This window comes from Anas platyrhynchos, chromosome 3 (genome assembly GCF_047663525.1).
Source record: "Anas platyrhynchos isolate ZD024472 breed Pekin duck chromosome 3, IASCAAS_PekinDuck_T2T, whole genome shotgun sequence".
NCBI classification, from domain to species: domain Eukaryota; kingdom Metazoa; phylum Chordata; class Aves; order Anseriformes; family Anatidae; genus Anas; species Anas platyrhynchos.
The window spans coordinates 85,431,946-85,450,096 of NC_092589.1; the positions used below are offsets into that span (position 1 = coordinate 85,431,946).

Consider the following 18,151-nt stretch of genomic DNA (forward strand, 5'->3'; position numbering starts at 1 on the left):
AAGGTTTGTGAGACTGTATGGGCTTAAAATATGTTGTCTTTATTGTAATGACATTTATGGCTAGTATAATTGTATACATGAAATATGAATTTATTATTTGAGCTGTTGTTTAGAATGAAAAAGAACCCAAGCTTCTGAATTTAAAACATATATAAGCCAAGGATACTTGCTAGGTATCGTTACTAGGAATGTCACAACACCGATGCCATTCTGTGAAGCTCTAACACAGTAAATGTGTGGCATAGTCCAGCATAAATATCTCTCTCTATATGTATATCAGAGTAGAACCAGTGGTAGATAAAGCACTGCAGAGCCTGTGTTCATCAAGCTGGGACAAGAAATATACCATTTATTTTTCTGCAAGGTAAATGCAAATGAAACTATGCATTGGCAAGGATATCTCAGTTTAGCTCTAGTCCTTTTACAGTAAGAAATCTTCCCTCAGGCGGAAATTAAGAAGGAAAGTAAAAATAATATTTAAAGTTTATTTTAAGAAAGAAAAATTGCACATAAAAGGATAAGAGAAAGCTCTCAAATGCAGAGACAGTTTTTGAAATTAATCCAAAAATAAGAACAGATTAGATTGTATTACTGTGCCAAAAGGAGAAGTTCATTTGTTGTTGGACAAAGGACTCAATTCATTAAAAATTACTCAGGTGGATAGTGATATTTTTGATATTTCATCCTTCACACTGGAGTCGAGATGGTGATTTTCTGCCTGATTTAAAAATGAAAAAGGTGCTTTTGTGACTACATAGAAGATAAACAAGAATTAAAGCATAAAACCAATAGCCTTTTTTGCTGCATTAGACTGCTTCATCCAGATGCCCGGAAGATGTTCAGTGACAGAGCTTGAGTGGGAACAGCTCTGGGACAGAAGCAACTTTTCTGTGTTTTTGTGATTGTACATCACTCCTGTCCTTGCATTTACAATCAACGGCAGGAGCATTACTGTAAGAATTAGAGTCCTATGACTCCTTCTAAAAATCTCTCTCCTCCACAAAAGCCCTCATAATAGAGCATATCAGTATGTCTCCTTTACCCATATAAGGGAAGTTATTGTAGTGGTAACAGACTGCAACACCTCTACAGGCTTCATCTCCACTCACTTGGATGGCGTTGCTTGCTCTGTTGGTAAAGATATTTGTTAGCCAGAGTTAGTCTTTGTCATGCGGTTGGGAGCAGAACAAAAATAAGTGAGTGCCAGAGTGACTTACACCCAAAAGGAGTGTTAGAAGTCTTTCTAGGGTCACAAATGCAGGTCAAAGTCAGTCCTGGGGACTATAAAACTCTTTGGAAATCCTCACCTATGATATCTACACTCATTTCTGAATACCAGTAACTCTGTCAGGTGGGCCAGATCCTTCTCTATTCTCATTAATAGCAAAAATGAAGAGGGATAGTAGTTACTTTCCCCACAGCTGGGAGCTGTCCTGATTAACACCTTTATGAGTGATCTGGAGGAGATGGCGGTGTGGTCTTACCTAGGAGGCTGCTGCCAAGTGACCAGGCTGCTGAGTGGTTTTCAGGCTGAGGGTAATGTCACAGAACAGGAGATGGGAAACTGCTGGACAAGACATCAGAAACTGCCAAACAGGAACATCGGTGTGAGAAGGTGGCAAAGACCATAGAAACAGAATCATTTAGGTTGGAGAAGATCTCTAAGATTATCAAGTTCAACTGTTAACCTAGCTCTGCCAAGTCTACCACTTAGGGAGATGGTTGGATCTTGGAGGTCTTTTCCAACCCCATTGATTTTATGATTCTATGATTCTAAACCATGTCCCTAAGCACCACATGTCTTTTGAATACCTCCAGGGATGGTGACTCAACCACTTCCGTGGGCAGCTGGTTCTAATATTTCAATTCACAGATACTTTTCATTTGAAAAGTTTTGTGGGTTTTGAATTCATATTCTTTACAAGTGAAGAGGCAAAGGGACAGGCAGGAGAGAATAAGTCACTGACAACATGTTACTGAAGATACCATGTGGAAGAGAGACAGACTGTGAGTGTGAGAATTTCAGACAAATAGAGTGAATTGAAAGATAGGCACATATTTAAACTCTTGATAAAGGAGCAGACATGCAGAAGAGTTTCTGACTCAGACATCTTTACTTTTGCTGTCATTTGATACATGATGTGATTCAAAGAGATAGATTTGGTTATGTTAATTTAAACTACAAACTTTCTATGTAGCAAATCCTCTGCCTTGGTCTTAGTTTCTCAGGACACAGAATAGTTTTTGAGCCAGATCCCCAACAGGAACACTGCCATGAGTCCAAATTGTAGGTATGCAAAACTTGCACTCAGTTGTCACCTTCTTCTAGGGACAGACATTTTAATGATCTGTGCTTTCAGTGTTCTCTACATGTTGGAATTCATTGCAGGTATGAAGTCTGAGGAGCTGTACTAATAGACATGAGTCCCTGCCCAATTGCAGATAACCAGTTACTCCTCCTCATAGATGTTCTCAGAATGCGCCCACAGAAAAAGACTTCCCATGAAAAGCAGGAAGCAGTAGTGCCATTGATTTTGCCATGTGCCCTCCCCAGAAGTGCAAAATTAAATTATCTAGGCACAAGCATAATGAAAAACAAACAAACAAAAATAAAGAAACAAACAAAAAATCATTACCAAAGCAACCTACTGAAACCGCTACTGTGTCTCCTGTTCACCTTCATACTTCTTGTGAATTAACACTACCACTTAAATCATGTGTAATGACATGCAGACATACTTCTGCACTTTTCTCTCCTCTCACAATTACTTCATTGTTTTTAGTTCATACAAGCTTATTAATGTAAATTTACTGTTTTACAGAAGTAGCTCTTCAGCCTGGCTTTTCTACTGCTAGATCTTTACATTTGGTGGTAACACCTGGATGCAGCCTCAAAACAGCTAATTGTATTTTTGTCCCTTCACCTCTGACAGCTGGCTGCCCTCACTGCTGTTACTGTCCTCTCCATCTGCTTCCTGTTTCTCTGAGGAGGAAGCATATTCTTGTCTTTCTAAAATAGCATCTGATAATGTGTGATTTTGTTTTATTATTTTTTTTGTTGTTTTAGAGAACTTAGTATCTATATAACTATGACTGCTTAAGGAACTTAATATCTATTTAATGTCTGCAAAAGCATGAGCATTAATAACCTTTGCTCAGCCTGTAGTATTTCAAAGTAGATTAACTGCTGAGCTCCATAAACTGACCATGTCATTCATCTGTAGGCAAAGAGGTTTGAACATTCTATGATATCAGAGAAGCATAGAATCATAGAATGGCATGGGTTGGAAGGGACCTTAAAGACCATCCAGTTCCAACCCCCTCTGCCATGGGTAGGGACACCTCCCACAAGACCAGGTTGCCCAAAGCCCCATTCCAATCTGGCCTTGAACACTTCCAGGGATGGGGCATCCACAGCTTCTCTGAGTGGATGTGCCAGTACCTCATCACCCTCTGAGTAAAGAATTTCTTCCAAATATCTAATCTAAATCTATCCTTTTTTAGTTTAAATCCATTCCCACTTGTCCCACCACTGAAGAGATAAAAATGGGAAGATTGAAATTTCATGAGTTACTTGAAGAGGATTTGTAGCAAAGATTTATGCAGGTATGGAGGGAAGTTCCAGTTCTCCCTCAGTTTGGTGGGAGACAGCAGTTCAAGGTGAATAAGGAAGTCAAACAGAAGCTGTAATGTTTTCTTGTGTAGCCATTCTAGGGTATTGGAAAATATAACCTGTTATTGCAGTTGAATAAATTGAGAAGGACAGTGAAAGCTAGGAAATAATGACATGTGGAAAATAATTTTTAAGCAATCAAAATCCTTATCATGAAATTCAGCTGAAGTGACAATTTCAAGAAGAACAACAACAAAACATAAGAAAACCTTTTTCAAATGTATTGAGCAGATCAGTGATCAGGAAACTGCCAACATGCTGAAAAAAATGTCCACCTCTAATGGGCAAGAAGTGTCTTCTTAAATTAGTTACTGTTCTTAAATTTCTCCAATTAGTTATATACAGTGTTTGATCCAGATTGTCTATGAAGTAGCATGGATACGCTAGAATTAATTCCTGATGAGGCTTTCGGAGCAGGATGTGGGGCTGAATGAATATCCCTGCTTTGTGGCACTAGGAAGGTTTACGCAGTTTAGTCTTCAAAATGGAATGTCCGCTTGGTGAAAGACCTGGGAGATCAAAACTGAAAGTTCATGTTCTACTATGCCAATTGGAGCTAATTATTGGTTCTTTTGAACCATAGAATCATAAAATCATTTAGCTTGGAAAAAATCTCTAAGATCATCTGATCCAACCGTTAACCTAGCACTGCCAAGTCCACCATTAAACCATGTCACTAAACATTACATATACATGGTTTTTGAAGACCTCTAGGGATGTTGACTCAACTACTTCCCTGGGCAGCATGTTCCAGTTTTGCAATTAGTCTCTCATATTGCAGAGATTAATCACCTCTTCTCAGGATCAGGCCCTAAGTTGTCTTGTGGCAGAGGAAAGTATAACTGAAAATATTACAGTTTTATGAAAAATAAATACTATCCTGCTTAGAACAACTACAGCCTTGGAATAAGCAGCACTTAGAAAGGATGAATTAGTTTTATAGCTTTCTTGGTGTATCAAGCATCCTAGGTTGTACTGCAGATTAACTTGGAACAGAAGATGGTCAAAAGAGTTACTGACATACTGGCATTTCCCTGGTCTACATCTCTACCATTACACCATTACACCAAAATACAACCAGTTCCATTAGTTTTAGGTCTGCAAAATATTATTCTGACTGCTCACGTAATCTGCAAGGCAATTTTATACCTAAGCAGATGAAGGAGATCACCTGAAATATTCAGAAAAAAATGAATTTCATTAAGGAAAATGCACCCAAAATTTTTGTATTCTGTCCATTACTTGCTAAGTAGTAACAACATCTCTGGTAAGGATGTGCCTTTTTTTTTTTTTTTTTTTTTTTTTTCGTAGTTTCCAGTGACAGAGCTCAAATTTTTCCTGATTCCTGATTTTTCCTTAAATACTAACTTCTACAATTCATATTCTTAGATATTATACTGAGAAAATAATTCTCAGGTCTTATGTATTTACATATATACATTCTATGACAACTGCAGTCAAAGGTGTCTTTATTGTATGTGTCAATGGGAAGAAGAAATATGCCTAAATGAAACCTTTGGATTCTTATCCTCACTGATTTTGGGGGTGAAGAGCATGCACTGAGACCAGAAAGAGTCTCTAGTATATTCTATCAATCACTTTGGAATTTTTTTTTTTTTTTTTTTACTTTTATGTAGTCCTTCTGTTGAACCAGACTGCTCCTTTGGGTTACAAGGTTTTCATCTTTTGTATGATATGTGGTACTGCTTGAAGCCTCCTTGATAACTCAGGGGTGCCAGAGAGATAAAGTTCAGCAGATCTGTAGATCGTCTGTCTGGTTTCCTAAGAGTGTTTAGTAACAATATTAGAAGAATTCAATGGATTGCAACTTGCAGAACATGAATGCACAATCCAGAGATGTATTAGTTAATGGGGGACTACAAGTCTTTCTGGAAGATGTGACCTGAAAAAGAATTCAGAGCATGAAGTTCAGCTGCCAGGTGAACTGGTGTGATGGGCTTGTGTTATCCAGGAAATTAGAACAGATGACCAGAACCATCCATCTCGGCTGTGGAATTCATAAAGGTGTAGATAAATGGGATTGCTGAAGATCTGAAAGCAAATGAGCCTGATGGGACATACAAGTCTAAAAGAATGGTCAGCTATTAAATTTCTATTTCATGCATTTTTTTGAGGCAGGGATAAGTTTAAAATATCTAGAAGCTGTGGTCCAACTGGCTGTCAGTTCAAACCTTCAATGCATCTGGCATCAAGTGGGTCTGGGACTATTCTAGGCAAAAGGAGATTATGAATTCTCGATAATACACATTGTTCTATAATATTTTCTTCTTTGACACCCCTTCTCCCGGTAGATACACTAGAATGCTCTCAGTCTGTAATTTTTATTCATGTGGGTGTCTTTCATCTCACTGAGCTTTTCTAAACCAATTACGTTGCTGGCTGCACTAAAGTCAAAGAACTTCACTGCTCTGTTTGCATGTTGTGTATGTCCTAGTGTTGTTTAGATGTGTAAATTTTGTGCTGTTGTTTAAAGTTACCAAGTTGCACAACAACTTTCCCAGTTTTCCTTCAATCTTTCTAAAATAGCAATATTTATTTATATTTGGCAAGCAAAGAAGATGTGGTAAGGACTTAGTGAGGAAGGGGAAACATTCAGTTTTGCCCATTTAAAAGCGTCATAAGAAATTAGGATTGAATTATGATGAACGCATATAAAGTGGGTTCTTTCAAACCAGACCTCTGTCTCTGAAGAGAGAGGTGGCAGATGCCTAAAGAAATTCTCATGTTCATTTTACATCGATATAATCTCACTTTGCATCGGTGAATCCTTTTTCTACCCTATATTAAATTTATAATGCTTAAAAAATCCTGTGTATAGAGTACATTCCAATCTCTCACCAAATTGATGTGTGTGAACTGGTGAGAAATATGGGAAATTTTCATTTGCTTTGTCAATGCAAATGTTGTTTTATATATAATATTTATTATCCTCTGGATACTTATACCTCTGGTAAGAGCCTTTTTCACATCTAAGTGGATAAAGATTCCTTGATATCGATGCTACTGGAAATTACAGGTGGAAAAGACAGTACACAAACACCTAGAGATATGAACAAAGATTTAACACAACATAATTGTCTTTCCTTTCCCTTCCCTGCCTTCATTATTGAATCTTAATGGAAAATATTACTAGGAAGCTAAGGAATGGGAAGCCTGCCTTCAAATAAATTATTATTAGATGCAGAAGTTGGATCCACATACCACAGTTCTGTGATCCTGTGGTGCTCTTGCCCTTGATTTCTGTCATGTTTAAGTAAAAATTATGACCCTATTTGAAAGGAAATGATTACTAACAGCACAGGCTAAGAGGCGGCAGACCAAGTATGGAGATAGGCTTTATTAGTTTTCATATATGCCAGTGAACTTCATTCCTGAGGTTGGCATTTCCAGACCTGAGGCACTCCTTACAGTAAATGCTGATTCTATAAATGTTATTATTTAAATCAAGCTTTTTTTTTTTTTCTTTTTTTTTTTCTTTTGATCCGAGATCTGAGAAGAAGGGAAAAGTGTTCTAGAAATTCAATGTCACGTTGGTAATTATTCTTTCTCCTTGAAAAGGGTGCCAAATTCTTCCATCACACAACCTTTCTGGATTGCTTTTTCTACACCATTGCTTGCAGGCTATATGTGTTATGGAAGAGATCCAACTGACTTCAGTAGAAGTAGGCCCAAGAGGGAGAGGGTGGAGTGAAAGGTTACAAGTTCAAGAAGAAGCAATTCAAATCAAATCGAATCATAGTATCTTAAAATAGTTATTTAACATAACTGTATTGTCTTAAATGAGTCACCCTGAGTAATAATCCATTGATTCCCAGGCTGACTTTTCATTCCATATTTTGATGGGAGCTTTAATGTCTTAAAATCTGTTATGTTAATCTGTGCATGAGAAGTTTCAGCAGAACAGTGTCACTGAGAGAGTTGGGTGAAAGATGGGGGGAAAGACTATGTTCAAGCCATAGAAAGAGGACTATGTGGTAGTTGCTGTAATAGACAACAAAATGTATTTTTTATTCCTCTTGGTATTGCCTGCACCTTTTCCCTGTCTAATATTTAGTTGCTGTGGCCAGTTCATTTCACAAATGACAAGATTCCTGTACTTACCATGTGCTGTTTTCCTCCATCCTCAATGGATAGATTAAATGTTTTTGAAAAAAAAATAACCTAAAATCTCTGTTAAACATATGAGAAATTAAAATCTGCACCACAAAAGAAAGAAAGGAAGAAAATCTGGACAAGTGCGTCTTACACAGTTGTGGAATAGGATGAAACATTTTATCTATTTCTGTAAGGGAACATACTTCCTTCTTGTCCCTGGGACCTTGATAGACAAATACAAAAATCAATCTCCTGAAAGCTGAAGTGTTTTTTTTTTTTTTTTTAATAGCAAAAGTGTTACAGCTTTTCTATTTGACCAATGAAGCAGGCTGGCCCTGCCAAACTCTTGATGTTTGGAGTACTTGTAGTGGGTCACTGGATCATGCTATAGCATCACCTCTTACCTTGGCCTGTGTCTCCTGCTCACCTGAGTGGAGTGCTTCACTGCAGATTGCTTCATGTTGTCTTTGTTCATTTACTTAGCAACTTTTTACGAGGCAGATGTGAGATAAACCATAAAGAATTTCTCAGTGTTTTGCAATAATTTTTGTTTTGGTGACTGGGACCATATTCTGATGACATGCAGTAGGTACTTAAATTAGAAGTTCCCATACTGAAGTGGGACCCCACATCTTTCTGACTGTTGAGAAAGCCAAATATTGGCAACCTTTCAATGGGAGATCTAAGTACACTTATTGTTCTCTTGAATTTTGATTCTATGGCAGGTGAGTTAAGTGTGCCTTATGAACCCACATTTGTGTTCCTACAGGGTTTGCTGATTGTTATTCTTGGCTCTTATACATTGACTGTCTGAAGGAAAACTCCTTCTTCCTGACACCTTCTGGGTTTTGGCCAACTAAAATTGTAAAGTTAATTTCATACTTATTTCTGGAAGCAATATAGCAAGTAAAAGGTGGAAAAGCTTTAGGGTCAGTTTGATTTATGAGTTGGATCTGGTTATATGTTTCTACGTCTCCTACTGCTTTGATGCTGTGGCTTGTTTGTGACTGCAGTGCTACTGTTCAATTACAATGATAGAAGAGACAGTGATAGTTGTGGTCATATCCCATTGATGTGATCTAGGGCAGGTTTTAGTAGAGGGTAGAGAGAACATGTTGGGGGTCAATTGCTCATACAGCTGGAGTGGAGGAAGGAAGAAAGAATAGGGGAGCTGATAAGGTTAATTTCTTTAAGATCAGTGAATGTAAAGCTGTGAAGGGTCCAGTACTAATCCCAGGTCAGAGAGTTACAGAAATGAAGTGTGAAAAATTAATTAAAATTTGGAGAGAAACTGGGACCCTGTCCAATTTCACTTCTAGAATGGGACCAAGAGTTCTTTTTTCCTGAGTCCCATCTTTCCCCACTTCCCCTCAACTGCTATCAAAGAGCCAAGTTTTAGTACTGGATGTAAAAAACCTCTGGTGGTGACAGAGTCTGCTACTTGTGTGATCCAGAGCTGGAGCTTTTCAAAGAAATTTTCACACTGAGACATGGTAAAAAGACAATGTATATTCAATTAGCTTGTGCTGGGATTGCTGCTAAAATGGAATTAAGCTTTGAAACCCACAAAAGCTTTGAAACTATTTATATTAAAAATTAATACTCTGTGCTCACTCATCTTTTTATTTATTTATTTATTTATTTTAATATACCTGCTTAGATTTTATTTTAGGCATTTTGCATCTTTTCATGTATGACTCTAAATAAAATATATGTATATAACATGTTTTCTTATCATATGTTTAGGCTAATTTCTTGATTTGCATGATCAAACTGAATTGTGCTTGCAGGTCTTGATATAAAAAGGGTCGTTTTTTGGTTGTGGCAAATAGGTAGTAATAGCTAGCAAGTCAGTAAAACTGTTTTTACTTTGAAGTGAAAAAAACCCACAAAGTGGAATACTCAGACTTTTCCATTATTAACTTCTACAGGACTTCAAGCCTTATTAAAAACCATAGGCAAATTCTACTGACATTCATTTGAAGACCTATAGATTTTTCAGGTAAGTATCTCCTTCCTTATTGTCAATTTATTAAATATTACAGAAGCAAATTTTAAATGTTGTATACCAAAAACATGGTAACAATCCTTCTAAATTTATGCGAAGATGATAAACTGTACTTAAGAATTACTCTTTCAGTAGAGATATCAGAATGCAAGACTTAATGATAAATTATAGAGATAAAAAATTAATGAGCTTTTTTTTTTTTTTTAATTAATTAAAAAAAAAAAAAAAAAGATTCCTGATCATAATGAACTTTTCAAAAATGTATTCTGATACAGAGGACTATTTCTTTCCATGATGGTGCTCATTTCATTTTTCATTTTTATTACTAATGCTAACTTTTTATAACTCTAGACATGCAATTTCTTGTTATTTCCTTGACTTTATCATCCTATGGTGTGAATTTTGTTTTATTTTTTGGTCAAGAAACTTGCTCTGACATGACTTATGTTATACAATTTAAATATCAATTAGATTAATATGCTAGAATTATCATTGGTAATACTAACCTTAAACAGATATATTTTTTTCTTCTTTGTCATCTGTTTTTAGAGTTTCCAGTGTTATTCTTTCTGTTGTTTTGGCTCTTGGTAAGGAAAAATAAATGCTTCTCTTTTTCTCAAGTAAGCCTTTAGGGAATCCCATAGTACATTTGGCAAGATTTTATGGGATTTATTTTTATCCATGGATTTCTTGATCTCTTCACTTATAAACTCACCAAATTTGAAGTCTTAAATCCTTGGAAAGGAGTTTTGACAGTAAATGTCCATATTAATAAAGACTGAAATGGGCACAGGAGCCCATTTATGAATTCTGCCAGTACCAGCAGCTATTATCTGTACTGCCAGGAGTAAGAAATTGAAGAGCATATCAGTACTAGAGAATTAATCTTGAAACACTGGGAAAAATACATATTTGTTCTCTGCCAGATTCAAGTAGTTCCAAATATTTGATTAGATGGAACCAATACTTTCAGATTTTGGTATTTGGTTTAATTTTCAGAGGTTGTGTCCTGTGGCTTCTTGTGGCTTTACATTTTACATGAAAGTCTTTATTAGGTCTCCATGGGACTGCATACTGCCCCATAAAGGAATGGGTGTCATAGTGAATGCTACAATTTGATGATATTCTCCAGAACTTCCATGCACATTGGCTATACATCTATAACCTCATTTTTGTAGGCTTGCAATGGGATGGAGTTCAATGCATTTTTGCTATTCAAAAGTTACATCTAGGACGACATTTAGTACTTTTCAAACCACAGAACATTCCACCTCATATCTAGATTGATCTAACAGATGAGAAAAGACATTTCTTTATCAGCAGCTGCACCATCTGTAAACTTGAAATTATAGGCTAAACTTAAAAAAAATATCAAAGCAAAACTCACGGTGAATGTGCTGAGCAGAGGAGAAGGTTCAAACCAACTGCTTGAAGTGGTGCAGGTGGGTGGATGGGGAATTTAGCACTCAGGTCTGGAGGACCACTCAGGACTGGTGCAATGCTGCTTAATCCTTGCTAACTCTGGCAACTGTGTGTCACAGCTCTGTGTTCACATAGGTGTCCCAGCCATTTTGTTCTCTGAAAGTCACCAGAAATTTATCTGATGGGCAGGACAGATAGAAGGTAAAGCATTTGAAGGGGTCCATTTACAGGAGTCTGCATGTATTTTCCATAAAACGAGTTGCAGAGTCAGAAAATAAATAAATAAATAAATAAAATTCCTAAATTCCTCTGATTTTTTAAGGAAGTAGAATTCAGCTTTGCCCTTTTCTAGCAGGTATAAAAGCCTCTGATATATAGAGGCTATGTCTGTCTTGCATTTTACCCTTTTGGTTGAGTGAGCTTGGGCTTCATGGCTAAGCATCAACCAAGCATAGCATAGTAACTAGGAAAATCTGTTGTGAGATAAGTGACATAGATTTGAATCTCCTTAAGCTGGCAGGTCTTGAAGGCAGTGTTTCCATTTCATGTCTGGATGAACACTCTAAACCTCTATGATGCAAAAAGACAACCACCAACTCTACCCCTCTGGTCATGGAATCATCTGTGGTGTACTGGATGCCACAGATCCCAGGTGGATGAAAATTCAGATGGACCCAATTTAGGCTTCAGGAAGTTTAGACATCATCAGAATATACAGTATTTTCCTTCTGGATGTCCCTAGGTTTTGCTCTCCTTGTCAAGGCACTAGTGACAATCCTTCAGACAACACAGGGAACCTATATGCTTGGGAACCTATATGCTTCTGTACAGACCAGGTACCTACATTTTCAGTTCTGCAATAATCACTTCTTTTAGTAGGCCTGTTTCTTGCCCCTGGAGATATGCTTAACCAGATGTAAGTGACCAGATAAAGACCCCTTCTACATAAGATGACAACTTTGATGTGATCCTTCTGGTAGTTATTGCTCTCAGTAAAAGGCAGATGCTCTCTAAGGCATGTCTAATTCTGTCTGCATTTCTTAGTGGTGGAATTTTGTCTTGATAAAGTTTGATTACAACAGCAGCTTCTGTTTTTTGTTGTTTTGTTTGTTTGTTTATCTGCTTTCAGGAAAAGGTTTTTCTTCCACTGAAAAAGCAGGTGTGCTTCCATGTGATCTTAGCCAAAAGACTACGTACAGGCTTTTCTCTCTCTCTCTAAACTGGAAGGTGTTGGCAGTGAAACTATTGTTTATTCTTCAGGAAGTCTTCAGTTTTCTCTTTGTTTGTTTTTGCTAGTTGAGACAATAAAAAGTTTGCGTAAGAGCTCTAGGCCAGCAAGTCTGTGCAGATGAAATCCATGAGCCAGGACATACAAGCTGACATGCGTATTCTCTACAACCTGCACTGGCTTGTCAGCAGCATGCATGGGTCACTTGGTTTCTGACTACGCTGTAGCAGCATTTAGATATGGAGAATGAAAGCAGAAGCCCGGGGATGTGATTCAAGCAGTGATGTTCTATGGCTAAGAAAAGAAGTTAATTCCTGAGCATACCGTTTGTATGATTTGGCAGCCCACGATGCAACATACTTTTATGGTATTGTGGTACCTACAAAAACCCTAGTACAGTGAAGAAAAACAGACAGTGGGGTTAAAAATAGCACTTGGGAATTTACATGAAGAGATTATTTTATTTTATTTTATTTTATTATTTTATTTTATTTTAATAATTCTGATTAGAAAATTACACATTCTTTAAATCTCTTATATTGCTTCAATTATCCTAACTTGCTCCTTTCCTCTTTTAAATGTTTCCAGGAGCTTCAGCAAATGCACATTTAATTTTTAAAATGAAATACAACATTGTCATGCGTATGCACACTTTAGTGAGGAAAAAGAATAGATTTTTAGAATCAGTAATTGGAATAAATAAATAAAAAAAAGTAACTGAATAATATTCCCTTACTATAAATAAACCACTTGACAAACAAATGTAACTGTTCTTGTGGCGGGAACATAACTCTGTAACCTATCGGAAATACAGCAAAGCTGTGACATCTTTGTGAACTTCCTTGATAAAAGCATTCAAGTGCGGGTTAATTCTGTACCTTTTCCAATTCATGCCTGAATTACGTCATGACAATGGAATTGTTTTGTGCAGCTTGACAAATATGACTGGTTTTTAGCCATTTCTATGAGCCTAACAATGTGACCTGACATGTGTCAATGTCAGAACAATGTGTCAGTTCAAGAAAAATGTCAGTTAAAAAAACACCTACAAGTCATATGAGTTGTATAAGTGAAGGATTGGCTTGCATATAGAAGCAGTGACAAATCAGAGAACTCTTTGTTCCCCCCCGCCTTTTTTTTTTTTTAATCTATTTTTTTAATATGTTTTTGAATCCCAGATTTATTAATAGATAGTATTTTCCATTCTCTTTTCTCAGTCTGTGACAATAAACAGAGTTGTCTTGCTTCATAGTATGAAACTGGAGGTTGGTTTGCCTACCAAGATAATCAAATAATGGGGTATCATCCTCAAGAGGAGAATTCTCATGCTTATAGACTGTTGCATTAGTCTGTCTGCCTTTGCGTTCATGCTCTCTTTGTAGTCTTAGCTACAGGAGTATTAATTTTCTCTCATACTCTTCTGGGGCATGAACAGCATGGGTTTTGTGATGGGTAGATGACCTCAGTGAGTGGATAGACTGTAACAGGGCCAGAACAACCTGCATAGAGAGCAACCCTAAGACAGCAGTGTCAAAAAGAGGTGTTCCTCTGCCGTCATCTGGGTGTAGAAATAATGAACGGTGGAAGAGTATTGCTGTATTGCTCTTTCACCATCCATTGTACCACTCCTTTGCATCATTTAGTGTTAAAGAATATGGATGATTTTGCAATCTGCAAATAGCATTATAGGTTTTAAGAGCACATGTAGTTCCACACCGTGATTTATGAATGCGGTGGTGCAAGAAAGCAAAGAAAGTAACAATTATGAGACATATCTTTTTTTTTTTTTTTTTAAAATGGACTTCAGCACCAGGTCAGAGCAGCCCACAGAACTTAGAAGGGAGAGCTGCAAGTTGTGAACCACGAAACTGTGGGCTGTAAGGACTTGCTGTGGTGGTTTTACCATGCTGGGCAGCTAAACCCCACAACCTCTCTCTCACTCCCCCTCTTTTTAGATGAGGAGGGGGAGAAGTAAAGCAAAGAACAACTCACAGGTTGAGATAAGGATAATTTAATTAAAGGGAAATAATAATAATTAAATAAAGATTATTATGAACTGAACAATTTAACTAAAGGGAAATAAAAAGGGAAAGGGGAAAATGGAGGGGGAAAGGGAAAATAAAAAGAAGGGAGAAAAACAAACAAATAAAATAAATGAAGGCTATGTGGAAGTGCAGAGGAAATAAATTACTCTCTACTTCCCACAAATGAGCGATGATTGACCACGTCCTTGAAGCAGGGCCTCAACACACGTAGCTGGTGTTCGGGAGGAGGACCAACGTTTTCACAACGAGATCCCACCCCTCCCCTCTTCTTCCTGTTTCCACTTTTATTGCTGAGTGTGACACCATATGGTATGGAATATCCCTTTGATTGGTTTAGGTCAGCTGCCCTGGTGATGTTTCTCTTCTCCCTTTTTGCCCACCCCCTAGGAGGGTTAGAGAGAGGCCCGATGCTGTGCCAGCACTGCTCAGCAGCAGACACAACACTGGTGTGATAACACTGCTGTTCCAGCTACAAGTACAGAGTACGGCACTGTATGGGCTGCTGCAGGGAAAGTTAACATCCCAGCCAGACCCAGTACACTTGCACAACTGAATTCATACTGTCAATAGAACAACTTCCATAGAATCTGTGGGGATTGTTGTAGCAGTGTCTGATTCCTAAGCAACAGGGTTTATGTAGCTGAGTGAGACTAAGCTGATCAGTGGACCTGTATGTTTTTAGGTCATACCATACAGTAGATGTGAAAAAAAAATAAATCAGGTAGTTCAGATGTGAAAATCAAAACTGGGTCTTGGCTTCCAACATGAGAAAGCAGAGGGGAAGACTCCTCTGAAGCTTCTCTCTTTCCTCTTTCCTCTGACTTCATGAAAGTTTTGTCCTTGAGACATTTTCCTGTTGTGGAAAAAATGTCACTACCTTCAGGATCCTGTTGGTGCCAACAGATTAGATGAGCAGGTTTTCTGTTTGTTGTTGTTGATTTATTTATTTATTTATTTTAATGCATGTGTAGGGTGTTTACCATAAGGCTTTTCTAGCTTCCTTCCTTGAAACGTATTTTAGCCAATGACTCAGGAGCTATAAACACTGGTACTTGTAGCTCTCCTACATAGTCTGTCTGCTGCACCAACCTGTGTTTAAATTGTCTTAATGAATAGCTTGCTGCTGTCGTGGGAAGCTGATTGCCCCATCCAGTTCACAGTACAGAAAGGGAGGAAAACAAGCAACACTGATGCAAAGCTTTGCTATTCTCCTCTGGCACTAAGCTGTCATTTGGCAACAATACTACAGCTACTTTCCTTGCAAGGAGAACAGAACTTAGTGAGCCTGAGAGATGTTGTGCTCCACCTCAGTGGTAGCAAACAGGTGTCCCTATGGGATTCTTGTCTGTCAGTAGGTAAGGAAATAGGTGTAAGTAGGAAGGTCTAGGAGACTTGGTATGCATTTTTTTTCCATTTATTCCTCCTCTGTAGGGGATTTCTTCTCTTCATGGAAAAAAAATTATCTTGAGCCACAGGAAGAGCTGTTGTCTCAAAAGTAATGTAATGACAATATTGTTTTATCACAGACTAATAAAGAATTAACTCAACATTTATAGTGCAATGCTTTTCTCTCTCTCCTCTAGCACTTAAGAAACAATGACCTGAAGCAAAAGCTTTAGCTGCTGAAGAGAGACTGGAAAATGTCATACTAGCTTAGGTCTTATGCTCTTGAAGGAAAAACCATCAGAGGTAGTCCACCACTCAGATACTCAGTCCACCACTCAAATACAGAGTTTTGTAACTAAGAGTTCCCTCCAGTGCTATCATCATGTAAGACTAGTGGGTTTTCCCATAAAAAAAATTGGCTGTGAAGAAAGGAATCAAGTCACTTTTGAAGAGTTAATGGAACTGAGCCTCATGTACCAGGCTTTCTCTTCTCGAGACATGGCAACTGCCATGCTCCAAAATAAACCGTTTGTTGTGGTTTGCCTTGCAGAGGTGATCACTGAATCGAGAGCAGATGGTGGCAACAAGTAGGGTTTGTGGTCATGTATGAACTCTGAGTACGCTAAGTATAGTACACGCAGTGCTGGTGTCTACCAGTGTACTACTGAACACAGTAGTCATGCAGTTTAATAAGGCTTAGAGGTGTGCTGAAGATAGCATCTTGCTCCTGAATATCTGTTATACTGACTTCATTAAGTGTAACTTCTTGCTGCACCATGACTATGATATTAGCTAAACGTTTAACTTTAGATGGCTATTGCTTGCAATGTGTGACTATTCTTTTGAATATCTGGGCTTTTGACTGATTACTTTATTTTAAATCGGTGTGACAGCATGATCAGGATTCCTTTCTTTGCATGTGTTTCTTCATATTTTAGTTGGGAGTCTTGTTGCCAAGCGGATGTCATAACACCATGCTGCTTTGCCAGTGCATGATCCTTTGACTGATTCATTAGGAAACTGCAAGCTCAACTTGCTGTATCATTTGCACAACTAACAGTCACAGTCTAAAAATAAACCAGTTTCCTGATAGATTGAGGTCACCCTTTTGAGTGGCTGCTGCTTTCCACCTGGATCGAAAGTGCTTGGAGAGATGTTCCAAGTAAAAATTAACAGTAATTGAGCAGCAGAGTTTCCATTTCAGAACATCAGATAGAGTTACTAAAACAGATATAACAGAGCTCATTAGCAAAATAAAAGGCCTTGACATACTGTGTCACAAGACAGAGAAATTGCTCTGCACTAAGCTGTGCCAACATGGGTTCAGTTGCAAGGGAACACTGCCAGTGTATCTGAAGGAGTTTGCTTCTTGCCAGGTGTGCTCTAGGAAGGATTCCCACCAACACATGCTCTTGCAGAGATGTGCTGAATTTGCACATCATAGAGTCTTTTTACCACCCAGGCTTCTTAACCCTTTGTTTACCTGGTTGTGCTACGTATGCGGGGCAAGTTCTAGGCCACCTACAATTTCTTTCTAAGTGCTCTCTAGCAGAGTCCCTGCAGATAGGTCCTACTGGCAAAATTGTGTGTAGTCAGGGGTGAGCTTAGTCCTGTTATTGAATTTAGATAAGTCAGAGTTTTCTTTTCTCCATCTTTTCTGTATAGTCCCCTGCTAAATGTTTAGTTAATTGACACAGGCTTAGAGGACACACAAAGAGCGATCTAGCTTTTGGCTACCACTAACAGATCATGAAATATGATACAAGCTTATCTGAACCATCAAGAGAAAGTATTTGTATCTTACACTGTATATTTTCCATTCATGTAGACTCCATAGTAATTCACTCTTTTGCTTCTCTCCTACTGATTTTACTGATATCCTTTACTTGATAATGGCAAGTACAGTTCATGCTGTGAGCTCTTGATGAAGAACCAGGGGAGAGAGTAGTCCTTTCTCTTTGAATAATCACTTCTGTTTCACATCTAACAATTCAAAGGTACAGAAATAAGGATCATTAAACAGTCTGAACTGCCAAGGAGATTGAAAGGAAATTAATGCAAGGTGGGAAGCAACACAACAGCAACAGTAAGCAAGGAACCTTTCATTCTGCATTGCCTAATGCCGAATACTTCTTGCCACCCATAGTTACATCTTTCAATGTAAGTATGGACTTCAATGGGCTTCCCTGCTTTGTTTTATTTAAATATTCAGTAATCAATAAGGTCTTTTTTCCTGTTTCAAAAAGCTTTTGTTTTTGAGACACCATTTTGCT

At 37.8% G+C, this 18,151-nt stretch overlaps 1 long non-coding RNA gene across 2 annotated transcripts in view; it reads left to right on the forward strand.

Moving 5' to 3' along the window:
- LOC140002023 (uncharacterized) overlaps positions 1 to 18,151 on the forward strand; it is a 39,707-nt gene that overhangs the window by 3,277 nt on the left and 18,279 nt on the right. The window contains exons 2-3 of one of the 2 annotated variants that reach the window (XR_011807878.1): positions 9,721 to 9,791; positions 17,876 to 18,038. This is a non-coding gene — a long non-coding RNA (uncharacterized lncRNA). The remainder of the gene's footprint in view (positions 1 to 9,720; positions 9,792 to 17,875; positions 18,039 to 18,151) is intronic. The other variant, XR_011807877.1, reaches the window with a different exon arrangement.